The sequence below is a fragment of the Thermobia domestica genome, chromosome 5 (genome assembly GCF_964235325.1).
Source record: "Thermobia domestica chromosome 5, izTheDome1.hap1.1, whole genome shotgun sequence".
Taxonomy (NCBI): Eukaryota; Metazoa; Arthropoda; class Insecta; order Zygentoma; family Lepismatidae; genus Thermobia; species Thermobia domestica.
In genome coordinates, this window is record NC_137458.1 from 308,591,074 (window position 1) to 308,603,271 (window position 12,198).

A 12,198-nucleotide genomic window follows, 5' to 3' on the forward strand; every position below is an offset into this window, starting at 1 on the left:
GGACCAATGACCGACTGAGACGAAATGGATATCATTCGATTCGTATTCCCATGTATATGAATAATTGATATGCCATTTTCTAGAAAATTTTACTTTGATCCTGAAAATTAACGAAAATCCGGGACTTGGGTCAATTCGTACCTGTGAGCGACTGGAACGAAATGGGAGTCATTCGATTCGTATTCACATGTATAACAATTGATATGCCATTTTCCATAACGAAAATCTGAGATTTTGGGCAACATGGGCCAATGACCAACTGGAACAAATAAGTGTCATTTGATTCATATTTCACATGTACATGAATAACTGATATTCCATTCTTTCGAAAATTCTATTTTGACCCCGAAATTTCACGAAAATCTGTAATTCTGAATCATTTTCGTTAATTTTACGGATGAAAAGTTAATTTTCGGGAAAAATCGCATATCAGTTATTCGTGTTTGTGTAAATAGAAGTCGAATGACCCCATTTTGTTCCAGTCGGTCACTGGTTCGCATTGCCCAAATGGTCCCATTTTTTATTTTCGACCCCTAATTTGACCTTAAAGTGGTCGGTTCTAGAAATCAAAAGTAGTGCTATTGGACACAGCTAATCGAAATCTACATTTTAAACCCAAAAAAGTTGAAAAATACAGGGCCCAAGGTAATTCCCTTTTAACGTAGTGCTTTCTTGTGTGTAATGAAGATAGTGCTTTCTTATGTATGATGTAAATAGTGCTTTTTTCTGTGTGAGGATGATACAGTGAAACCTGTCTTATGTTGATTATCATCGGTTCCATTGAAAAATGACCAGCTTACAGAAAATAAGGATGATTGGCTATTTTAGAATAGGATTTCTAGTACTATTACTTGATTGTAGAATTTTAATAATGGCACGACGGCTACTTTTAAATGATGTATATGGAGTAAGCATAATTGGTATCATATGATAATTATAGGACGCGTAATCATAACACACACACACACACCGAAATCGGAAATCCCTCTTTTGCTGTTTGCAGAGTAAGAAACTTTCATCTGAACTGATTAAAGAGTAACAAATATTTTTGATGGTTCATTCTAGAGGTATTTCTTTTATTCTTTTTGACACATACGTACATTCTAATTTTGTAGTTGTTGTCTAAAGAGTATTATCTGCCTGTTTTTAATGAGCTACAAGTGTTTCCTTTGGAGCAAAAGATGTTATTAGAAAATCTTAACGGAATTCATGTCTCAAAACATCCGCTATCTTTCAGCAAGCCGTCAGGTGCCAATAGTTGACAATTAAGGCGCTTAGCTTTAACTTTAAGAATTTTCCGGAATTACTCATTTCCTAAATTCCTGTACGTGCTTTTTCTTATTCACATCTTGGGGTGGCTCATTGGTAGAGCTTTCACCTCCAATGCTTGGGGTCCCTGGCTCGATCCCAGCTCGCGCCGTGTGGACTTTGTGTTGGACAAACACCGTGCTCGTGGGTTTTCTCAGGGTTCTCCCGTTTCCTCCCACTTCCTTCATTCCACCATTTCATTCATTGCTCATTATCACCGTCTCCTTTAGCCTAGCTGTGGGACGTAAAACTCAAAAATTTCATTTCATTTCATTTCGTATTCACATCTTCCTTCACCACTCTTATATCATGATACTGTTGTGTCCATTGATCTCCAAGAACAAACCATGGGAATCCGTGCTTCTTTGTCTCCAGTCACAAATACAGAATATTTGCCTCTCATATGGGAATACAAATGTTAAGAAAAATAACAAAACGGTGTTTTGCGTGGCCAAGATACGCAGGTAAGTTTATCATTATAATAGAGTAAGCATTGCTTCAATGCGGCCAACTTCCAACATAGACAGGTGGCCAAATTAGAGAGTAATAACCAACGAATGTCTTATGGGAAAATGCAGGTTCAAGACGAACTAGGCCAAGTTGACAAGTTTTGCCATACTGCTTTATTGTGTGTGTTGAAGACACTGCTTTCTTGTATATGATGAAGATACTGTTTTCTTGTGTATGATGAAGAGACTCCTTTCTTGTGTGTAATGAAGATACTGCTTTCTTGTGAGTAATGAAGATACTGCTTTCTTCTGTGTAATAAAGATACTGCTTTCTTCTGTGTAATAAAGATACTGCTTTCTCGTGTGTAATGAAGATACTGCTTTCTTGTATGTGATAAAGATACTGCTTTCTTGTGTGTAATGAAGATACTGCTTTCTTGTATGTAATAAAGATACTGCTTTCTTGTGTGTAATGAAGATACTGCTTTCTTGTATGTGTTAAAGATACTACTTTCTTGTGTGTAATGAAGATACTGTTTTCTTATGTGTGATGAAGATACTACTTTCTTGTGTGTGATGAAGATACTACTTTCTTGTATGTGATAAAGATATTGCTTTCTTGTGTGTAATGAAGATACTGCTTTCTTGTGTGTGATAAAGATGCTGCTTTCTTGTGTGTAATGAAGATACTGATTTCTTGTGTGTAATGAAGATATTGCTCTCTTGTGTGTGATGAAGATACTACTTTCTTGTATGTGATAAAGATACTGCTTTCTTGTGTGTGATGAAGATACTACTTTCTTGTATGTGATAAAGATACTGTTTTCTTGTGTGTGATGAAGATACTACTTTCTTGTATGTGATAAAAATACTGCTTTCTTGTGTGTGATGAAGATACTACTTTCTTGTATGTGATAAAGATACTGTTTTCTTGTGTGTGTGATGTAGGTACTGCTAGGTATCGAAAGGTTATACTGTGCATTTTCGTTGTTAAGTGTGTGTGTGTGTGTGCCTATTTCACAGTTGTACCAATTTAGTACGTGTTGACCCTTATGTAACCCGACAAAGTTATAATTACAAGAAGTAGGAGTGTCACTGTTAAGTATATGTATTTCTTTGTTAGGATTGTCTCAGTGTTAAAGACGAGGAAGATCGGAGCTGATAGCAAACTTTTCATTTTTTTTTTTTAATTTTTTTATGAGCAGATAGTGCCCTGTAGCGCAATGTAATAAACGTGTATGGACTAACCAAGGTTTCTCTGATAAATCCAATTTTTGTTTGTGTTATGTTGCTTACGGTTTTCGAGAAAGACATTTTTAATTCTTTTAAAATGGAAAATGGAGTATGCCAACCAGCTTTTAGTAAGGGACTGATTGGCTGGTATTGTGGGGCTAGTTGGCATATTATATATATATATATATATATATATATATATATATATATATATATATATATATATATAATGTGTGTGTGTGTGTGTGTGTGTGTATTTCTGGAAAACCGTAAGCAACAGAACTGTAAGAGGTGATTCCTCACATCAAAATAAAAGAAAAAGTTCATATGAACCTATGGCGAAAAGTGCGTAGTTTCAGAGCTAGAGCCGTCCAAACTCGCGAAAAAGCTAAACTTCAATAGCTCCTATTTCGAATTCCACAAACTGTTGGTGGTGGTTCTTATCAGCGTAAAGGAAGCCACGCAAACACAATCCAAAAGTGCATATTTCATCAATTTTCAATTAGTGTACAGGGTATTCTCTACAGGGTGTAATTCTCAGATATGCTCTCAATAAAATTTTCAGATATACCTGGATTTCAAGGAGGGTCCAAAGCAGGGAGTACTCTACACCCCCCAACACCCCTCCAAATTTCTTTACACACACCCCTGGATGGAAAACGAATACTCCCCCAAATCCAATTGTATCAATCAGTATCATATAGGTTATTTATTACATCAAGTTAAAAAAAAAGGTTTAGCGTTTAGGAAAGAAGGCAATATTCTTATTTATGTATTTCACTTCAAAATACGTAGCGGCCTCGTTCTCATGTACGGCTTCGAGAACCATATGACCTCATTTCGGGTGGTGTTTCGTTCGAAACAATTGACAAAACAGGCCGCTGATACCTACCCTCCTGGGCTCCGCGGTCGTTCCTGAGAAAAGAGATTGATGGACAGATGCAGATGACTGAAATTGGCAACGTCTTGAGCGGTCATTTACCTACCTCTTCCTCAATAAGGAAAAATGTGACAATATAGTTATAAGCCTATAACCAGAGAGGAGCAAGGGAGCGCCTGGCCCTCCCTAAATTTTTCAAGTCCCCTCCAGACTTCAATACAAAATGCACAATTTAGATATTTGTAAGAGAAGTTTTAATGACTTGGCCCCTCCTAATATATTCATGGACCCCCAATGCTCTGTGACTGGTTTCGAGCCTGCTCTGCAAGTGGTGTATCAACGGACGGACGTTAGAAGGGAGTAGTCAAAACGTTTTTAGAAATGAAGAGATCGATCGAAGTAAGAATTATATATATTTTTAGACTGAGTCTAGTGTTATGCAGGAACGCATTTGGCGCAAGCTTAATTTTTTGAAAAATATATTTTTATTCACGTAAATTCACTGAGCGGAACAGGGCTCATAGGGAATCACTTTTTTAAAGTAAAATTTACTTTTTTTCAAGTTGGTCACTAAAAGTTACTTTTTTTCAAATTTGTCACTAAAAGTTACGTTTTTGAGAGGTAAAGTGACTTTTTCATGTGATTTATGTTTTGCATTGGGATGAAGAAATTCGGAAATAGGCCAGAACTGGTTCCACTTACTCAGAAGCTTTTCACATCTGCTAAAGTCGACCATACATTGACGTACCGTAGATGCGGGCTACTTTGACCCAATTTTGCAACAAATTCGTTCTTTCGGCCTGTTTTCATCCACGAAAACTTGAAAGTTATTGTCATAACCTATATTAAGTAGAACTACAGGCTTTATTGCACATATCGAGGACAGTTTTAGTTACATGTATTGAAAACAAAGCACAGACGATTATTGTAAAAAATGGGTCCAAGTAAGACGCGCGTTCGGGCTACTTGAACCCACCCCTATATTTTCCTACAGAAAACCATTGAAATCTGTTCTGAGACTAAGTAGGACGTAGGTATTCCAAGAATAACACTTTATTTACTGCAAACTACAAAGAGAACATGTTAAGAGATGCTATCAAATATAATGATTGTAATAGCTGATTACGTTTTCTTCTACAGCAGCACGAGCCCTATCTATATTAGCAGCGAATCTAGTCGTTGACTGGAGGTGCATTTTCTAAAATAACTTCACTCAATCTGGACTGGGAAGATTGTCTTAGAAAGTAATGACAGTTCTCCCATGCATTGCTAAATAGGACTTCAGAATAAATCTGAAATCAAGTTAATTAACGAGGAATCCGAAATCACAAACTTTATCAAGATGACTAGCGAAGGCTAATTCTTCCTCTTCAGTGAACACTTTCAGATGGCCTGGATTCTACCTTGACCTATTCTTTAATATTCTTTCTATGGTGGAACGACTTATCTTGAAGTGAACTGTTTCTATTTGCGACATTTTCCCCGACTGAATTGCTGGTAAACATTCTTCAAGCTGTTATGAAAAATCAGCATGTTTTCGACCTGCAGGCAATCTTTTATATTGATGTACCATTTTGTACCGGTATCCTTAAGGAAACAATGAAAAGTCCTTACTTGTGTGACATGTGACAACAGACCTTTATTTTTCATTGATAAAGATAACAAAGGATGGGATGGGATAAAGATAACAAAAGATGTGGGACAAAATATCCATGTTTTCCAGGTCATATGTACACACTTCATATACTGTATAATGCACTTACGCACACATCTTATTGTATATGAGAAAGTTTACCATGGCAGTTTCATTAACCTATATGTAACTACTTATGTGTTTACTTAGCATTGGTTCCACTTCCTTCCAAATAGTGTCCACACATAAAAGTTTGGCACTCAATAAATACACTCTTTTCGTCAACGACCTTTTTCACCAATGCTGCTCAATCGTAGCCTACCACAGAACTAGTTTCAAAGTGTGTACGCCTGCATTATGATCCCATCTAACGGATCTAACTCTGAACTAACTCATTATTGCATTGCATATGGGACTTTAAACGAGATTTTGGTATGGGTCCAAGTAGCCCGCAATTACGGTATTTTTCAGTCGTAACCATAAAATTTCATAAGCTAGTCTTGTTAGCAGCTGTCAATACGTTAGTGTATGGGACTTGGCGTAAGTTTACGTACCGAGCTTACCGTAACTATAAAGCATACTTTGAAAACCTAAGAAAGGAGAAAGTTCAAAAAGAAGTAAAGAGGAAATAAAAAACAAACAAAGAGAGAGGTGATGAAGAAATTGACAAAAGAAAAAAGGAGCATGATGAGATTTTGGTCACTTTTTCGTGTGCTTTTGGCCATTTTTGGTCACTTTTCAACTATTTACAAGAGATCAGACCACTATGAGCCCTGGGATTATTAAAATTAGGGTATATTAAAGAAGATAAAACAGAAAGATACAAAATATTTGTAAATTGAAAAACTGGATTTCTGGAAAACAACTAAATCAATGATTAATTTACTTATGAAAGATATTCAGAGCCAATAACGTAGCCAGGAAGGGGCAAAAACGGAGATTAAGAGATCAAATGATATTACAAGTAACGTTAACAACAGGATTAGAATATTAAAACAATGAAACTGCAACTATGTACAGTATTAATTACTAAACGAATGTGATTTCAGCATGGGACGAGGGAATTTTTTCCAAATAATATTTTGGAAAAAAATCACCCACCAAAACTTGCTGGGGGTGAATAAATTGAAATAATAGCAGAATTTTGCAACATAATTACAATAATTCGTATGTAATCAATTCACATGTAATTACTGGGTAAAATAGTGGAGGTTAATTCCTAATACAGTGAAACCTCTCTTAACGGGCATCTCAATAGTGGACGTCTTCATAAGAGGACAAATTTTCTTATTCTTCTATGCCATAAATATGTGTGGTGTGGTGTTATGAGAGAGAATCCTTCATTTTAGGGACACCTCTCATTTACGGACAAATAATCGGTTCCACCGATGTCCGTTTTGAGAGGTTTCACTGTATTACTTAGTTTAATCATAATAATAATAAATGCTCAAATCTGTGAATTTACTTTATTAAACCTACCACTGCGAAGAGCTGATAATAAAAATAATAATAATAATAATAATAATAATAATAATAATAATAATAATAATAATAGTAGTAGTAGTGGTAGTAGTAGTAATAGTAGTAGTATTGCAATAGTTGCGTAACAAAATATAATGTTTTTTTTTGTTTGAGTTTGTTTAAAAGTTATATCACTATTCTGAGAGCACACCCCTTTTATTTTGAACACCCCCCCAAGTAAAATTTCTGGCGTACTTACTGGTCCAAAGGAGGCAGGAGGTAAGTCTTGACAACAATAGACATCCAATGCTTCGGAGGGTAGTCGGAAATGTTAAGAACCGGCAGCTTTATTTTTTTTTCTCAGAATAACGTGTGATGCGATGTATTTCGTCATGGTATAATTCACGTTTTCTCTACTTATAAGCATGAAAGAAAACATCCCAATATGCCTTTTCTCGAGTACGAGAGACCGTGCTGCAGGGGCGTCATTTAGGAGGGGCAGGGAGGGGCATTTGCCCCCCCTGGGTTTGAGGTGTATATAGATTTTATCAATAGAATAGTAGTAAATCAGTGAAAAACGCGAAATTTTACTTATATCAAGGGGTCTTGCCCCCAACCCAAGCAAAATCTGAAATGACGCTCCTGCCGTGCTGCTGACGATCCTTAACATTTCCGACATTGCACCAAATGATTTCGTGTTCACTGCTATTAAGGCTTATCACTTGCCTGCTTTGGACCAATCATAAAGTCAGAGCATATCTCAAAATTCGGTTGATGGCATGTCTGGAATTGCACCCTGCAGGGAATATTCTGTACACCAATTGAACATTAATGAAATATGCATTTTTGGATTGCGTATACATTATTTCCTTTACGCTGATAAGGACTGCCATCCACAGTCTCTCGAATTCGAAGAAGGGCCTCTTGAAATTTGGCTTTTTCGCGACTTTGGACAGCCCTAGCTCTGAAACTATGCACTTTTCCCCACATGTCCATATGATTTTTTTCGCTTATTTTGATGTAAGAAATCACCTCTTGTTTCATTAACACCCTATATATATATAAGCTCTCTGGACAAAAAATTAGTCACCCCCTTGGTACTTACGTTAATACCGTGTAGCTCCTGGCCTGGATAACCGCCTGGATGTGGTTGAGAAGGGAGTCCACAAGGATATGCACGGCCGTCACATCCAGTTAAACCAACTCAACGAGGATAAGATCACGCAATTTCACCAAACGTCGGAGATGCTGATGTCGACGTTTGACTCGCTGTTCCAACTGGTCTCACAGATGCTTAATTGGGTTGAGGTCCGGTGATTTTGCGGGCCATTCGAGGTGTGGTAGGGTACCTTAGTGTTCCTCAAACCAGTCACATATGGGTCCGGCTCAGTGAACCCTGCTGTTGTCGTCTTGAAAATAGGGGTGTCTATAGCAAAGTTATCGCGAAGAAAGTGACTGAAGGGCAACACCTGCTCGTCCAGGATGTTAAAATAAACATGCTGGATCATGTTCGTGGACACCTCAATGAGTGGGCCCACCCCATAATACAAAAACATCCCCAGAACATGACAGACCCATCCCCGGCCTGCACCTGACCTTCCACACACTGCAAGTGAAATGCTTCATGTGGCCGTCAGTGGACACGACGCCGGGCGTCATTCGAATACAGGCAAACTCGTGATTCCTCAGACCATATGACACGGCGCCAGTCTGCTACTGTCCATGTTTGATTATTGACCCACTGCAGACGAGCAACTTTATGTGCATGTGTGAGCAGTGGCCTTTTGCGAAGTACCCGACTCCATATATTCATTGCATGCAGTTCCTGTCGCAATGTTCTCTCGCTGACAGGTTGAACTGGGTCTGCATTCACGGACGGCAGTAATTCCTGGCGGATTTGGAAGCGATTTCGATTCACAAGCCTGGAAAGCCGTCTTCGAGCCCGATCTGTGAGGATCTTTTTCTGACCACAGTTCTGGCGTCATATGTTTCATGGTCACATGTGTTACACCCCTGCTTGTAGACACGTTGAACATTCCCCAGCGAAACAGCAACAAATCGGGCAACTTCCATCACTGTGTGGCCATGGGCACGGCCAAACACGATTGCCCCTTTTTGCCACTCCGTCACGTCCGCGCTCTTTCCCATCTTGCCGCACACACACCGCTTCGATCGGTTCTGTGTCACTCCACAGTAATGCCCTCTTCTTTCTTTCATTCTAGCTTGGTTATCATGACATCGAAAACTACAAGATTATCACACCACATCAGTTTTGATAGGATGTGGTGTAGGCTAATTCTTCATATTTCAAAATATACTTTAAAATAACTGAACTATCAAGAAACGCAGTTTATTTTCTACTTTTCACAAAGAAAGCAAAAGCAATAGCTATATTATTGTAACAAAAGAGCACATACAAATTATACTTGACACTAAGAATTGAACAGCTTAAAATTAGGCCTATTCAGAAAATTCAGAATCACAGTTATGGCATGTGTAAAATGGCGAATCATCTGTGCACTCTATATTCGTCCATGCTTTGCAAGACACATACTGGACCCAATTCTTGCCTAGAGGAGCACTAGCTTTGGTTTGCCTTGACTTTGCTGCTCACTCAGCGAGGGCATCCTTTATAGATGTGTTGGTTAAGATAGCCGATGTTCTCTTTGTGGAATTAACACGAGCTTCTTTCCTGGCGCCAGTTTTCGGAAACTGACGAACCTTCCATGTTAATAACTCTTACGCGCTCTTTATTTACGGAAGTAGCCTTATGTCCAAATTCAACCAAAAACAATAGGACTTGTGTCGACACTAATACAAACATATGTACGAAATTTCAACTAAACTTATTCAATTTTACGCAAGTTATTGTAAGCGAAATATATATATGTACAGACAGACACACAGATGTCAAGCCGGATATGGTTTTCATCTGCGTTTCAGAGGTAGTAGATCCCAAATCCAGTCTTACCTCGATTTCGAAATGTTGACAGTAATCCAATACGTGCATGTTATTCTATAACATGAAAGTAAAGATTCATAAAACTGTAAACAACAAAACAACGTGACAATAAAAGTAAAAGAACATAAAATTCCATACCGGGTTGGTTGGTGCACTTGCCAACCAGCCCCAAATGCTATACGCCAACTAACCCCAAGCACATGTTGTGCAACCAAGTTGTAATTACTCAGCAATTGTTTGGCATTTACGTTTTAGTATTTGAATATTCATAAAAATAAAGTTCAGATCTAATTAATGCTAGATTACTTATCTCTGTACACCAAGAAGTGACGATTCTGTGATGTTGTAACGGAGAACTGAAAAAAATACTTTATCTAATAGACGCCCTTATCCGTAAGTTACAACTTCCGTATGAAGGTGGCAGCAGCATTAAAAGGTCACTCTTTTATGATAGCGCATTATGCTAATTAATGGAGGAGTTATATGCAGATCGTCAAGCAGCCCCGGTCTCCCCTAAATATATCACCGTTAGGAAAACCAAAATAAGAGGTGCAATCTCTTGTCATATTTTTTGCACCTATACAATCTAATATAAATAGAGTTTGTTTGTGAGTTTCTCTGTCTGTCTGTCTGTCTGTCTGGGGACCAGACGAGTGGACCGAGAGTTACCAAAATTTGGTCACGGGCATGGGCGGCGATTAGGGGGGCAAGAGGGGGCAGTTGCCCCCCACACACTTTTTTGAAGTGACCATTTAACTCTTTTAAATTATATCATCTATTTTTCGGTGATAGGCTAGAATCTTCATTATTCGATTTTAAAAATTACCAAAAAAAAGCTTTTTACTTATGTTTTCTTTCTCAAGCCTGGAGGCATCGTAGAACACGTTACATATGCTTTCACGCCTTTCTGCATCGAAACGCAGAGTGTGATGACGTCATAACTAAAAAAAATTGTTATGACTTTTTTATTACTTTTTGCAGGGCTTACTTTTGCACCTAGAAGATTGAAATTTTGCACACACATTCAGTGTACCCCTTAATATTTTCCAGATTCTTTTCAGATTTCTAAAACAGGGGGTCCACAGGAGCAGAAAGGTAAAAAAAATAGTATCTTTTTAACAAAGATCCCTTTTTTCGCGATTTTCTCTCCTCAGATACATGATGGAGACATGTGAATGGTATCGTTTGAAAGGCTGTTCTCTTCTAAAAAGAATGCTGTACGAACCATGATCCTAGTATAAATAGGGATGTCTCAGGGAATTTTTACTTGTGATCCTATTTTATACGGGAATCTGGAGTATTGTAGAAATAATATTTTTAGCGGGCTTACTTTTGCACCTAGAAGATTGAAATTTTGTACACAAATTTAGTATTTTCTTTATTATTTTTCAGATTTGTTTCAGATTTCTGCGTTAAAACAGGGGGTACAGAGGGGCAAAGAAAAGCACAAAGAAGGAATATTTTTTAAACAAATAGTCCATTTTTTCATGATTTTCCCATCTCAGGTACACGATGGAGACATGTGAGTGGTACCGTTTGAAAGTATGTTCTATTCTGAAGGGAATTATGTACGAACAATAATCCTATGATAAATAGGGATGTCTCAAGAAAATTTTATATTACATCCGGGTCATCTGGGGCATTGTGGGAATGTTCTTAGCTCATTGGTAAACATTTTCCCGCATTTAGTTTTCAAGATAGAAGCTTGAAATTTTTTATACACATTTAGTACACCCCTTCGTATTTTTCAGTTGATTTTGAGATCTGTGCTTTCACAAAGAGGGTCCAGAGAGGATCAAAGTTTGAAAAGAAATCAGAAAAAATCCAGATTTCCCTCAAAATTTCCCGCCTTAGGACGTGATAGGAAAACGTAAATGGAACCGTTTGAAAGGTTGTTCTATTCTGAAGAAAATGAGGTACTAAGCATGATTCAAGAATAAATAGGGATGATGCTGTAGAAGATTGACTGAAATTCAATAATTTACCTTTAAAAAGCCATAATTTAAAATGGTTAATGTATATAGTTTCATTAGGAAATGTAAAGTTTTTTGCATATATTACTGGTTCATAGAAAAAATCTACCATATAATATTTGTCGTTCCGGAATTGTGTATTGGTTATTTGTCTTCCCGTGGAGTTAGGACAGCTACAGGAACTGAGTTTTAATTGCAATTATTACAATCCATCGTGCTTGTAGTATTTACTGTCTTTCATTTTCTAAGAGTAATAACATACATTTAATGGCAAGTGTGGAATTAACAATGTAAGTTGT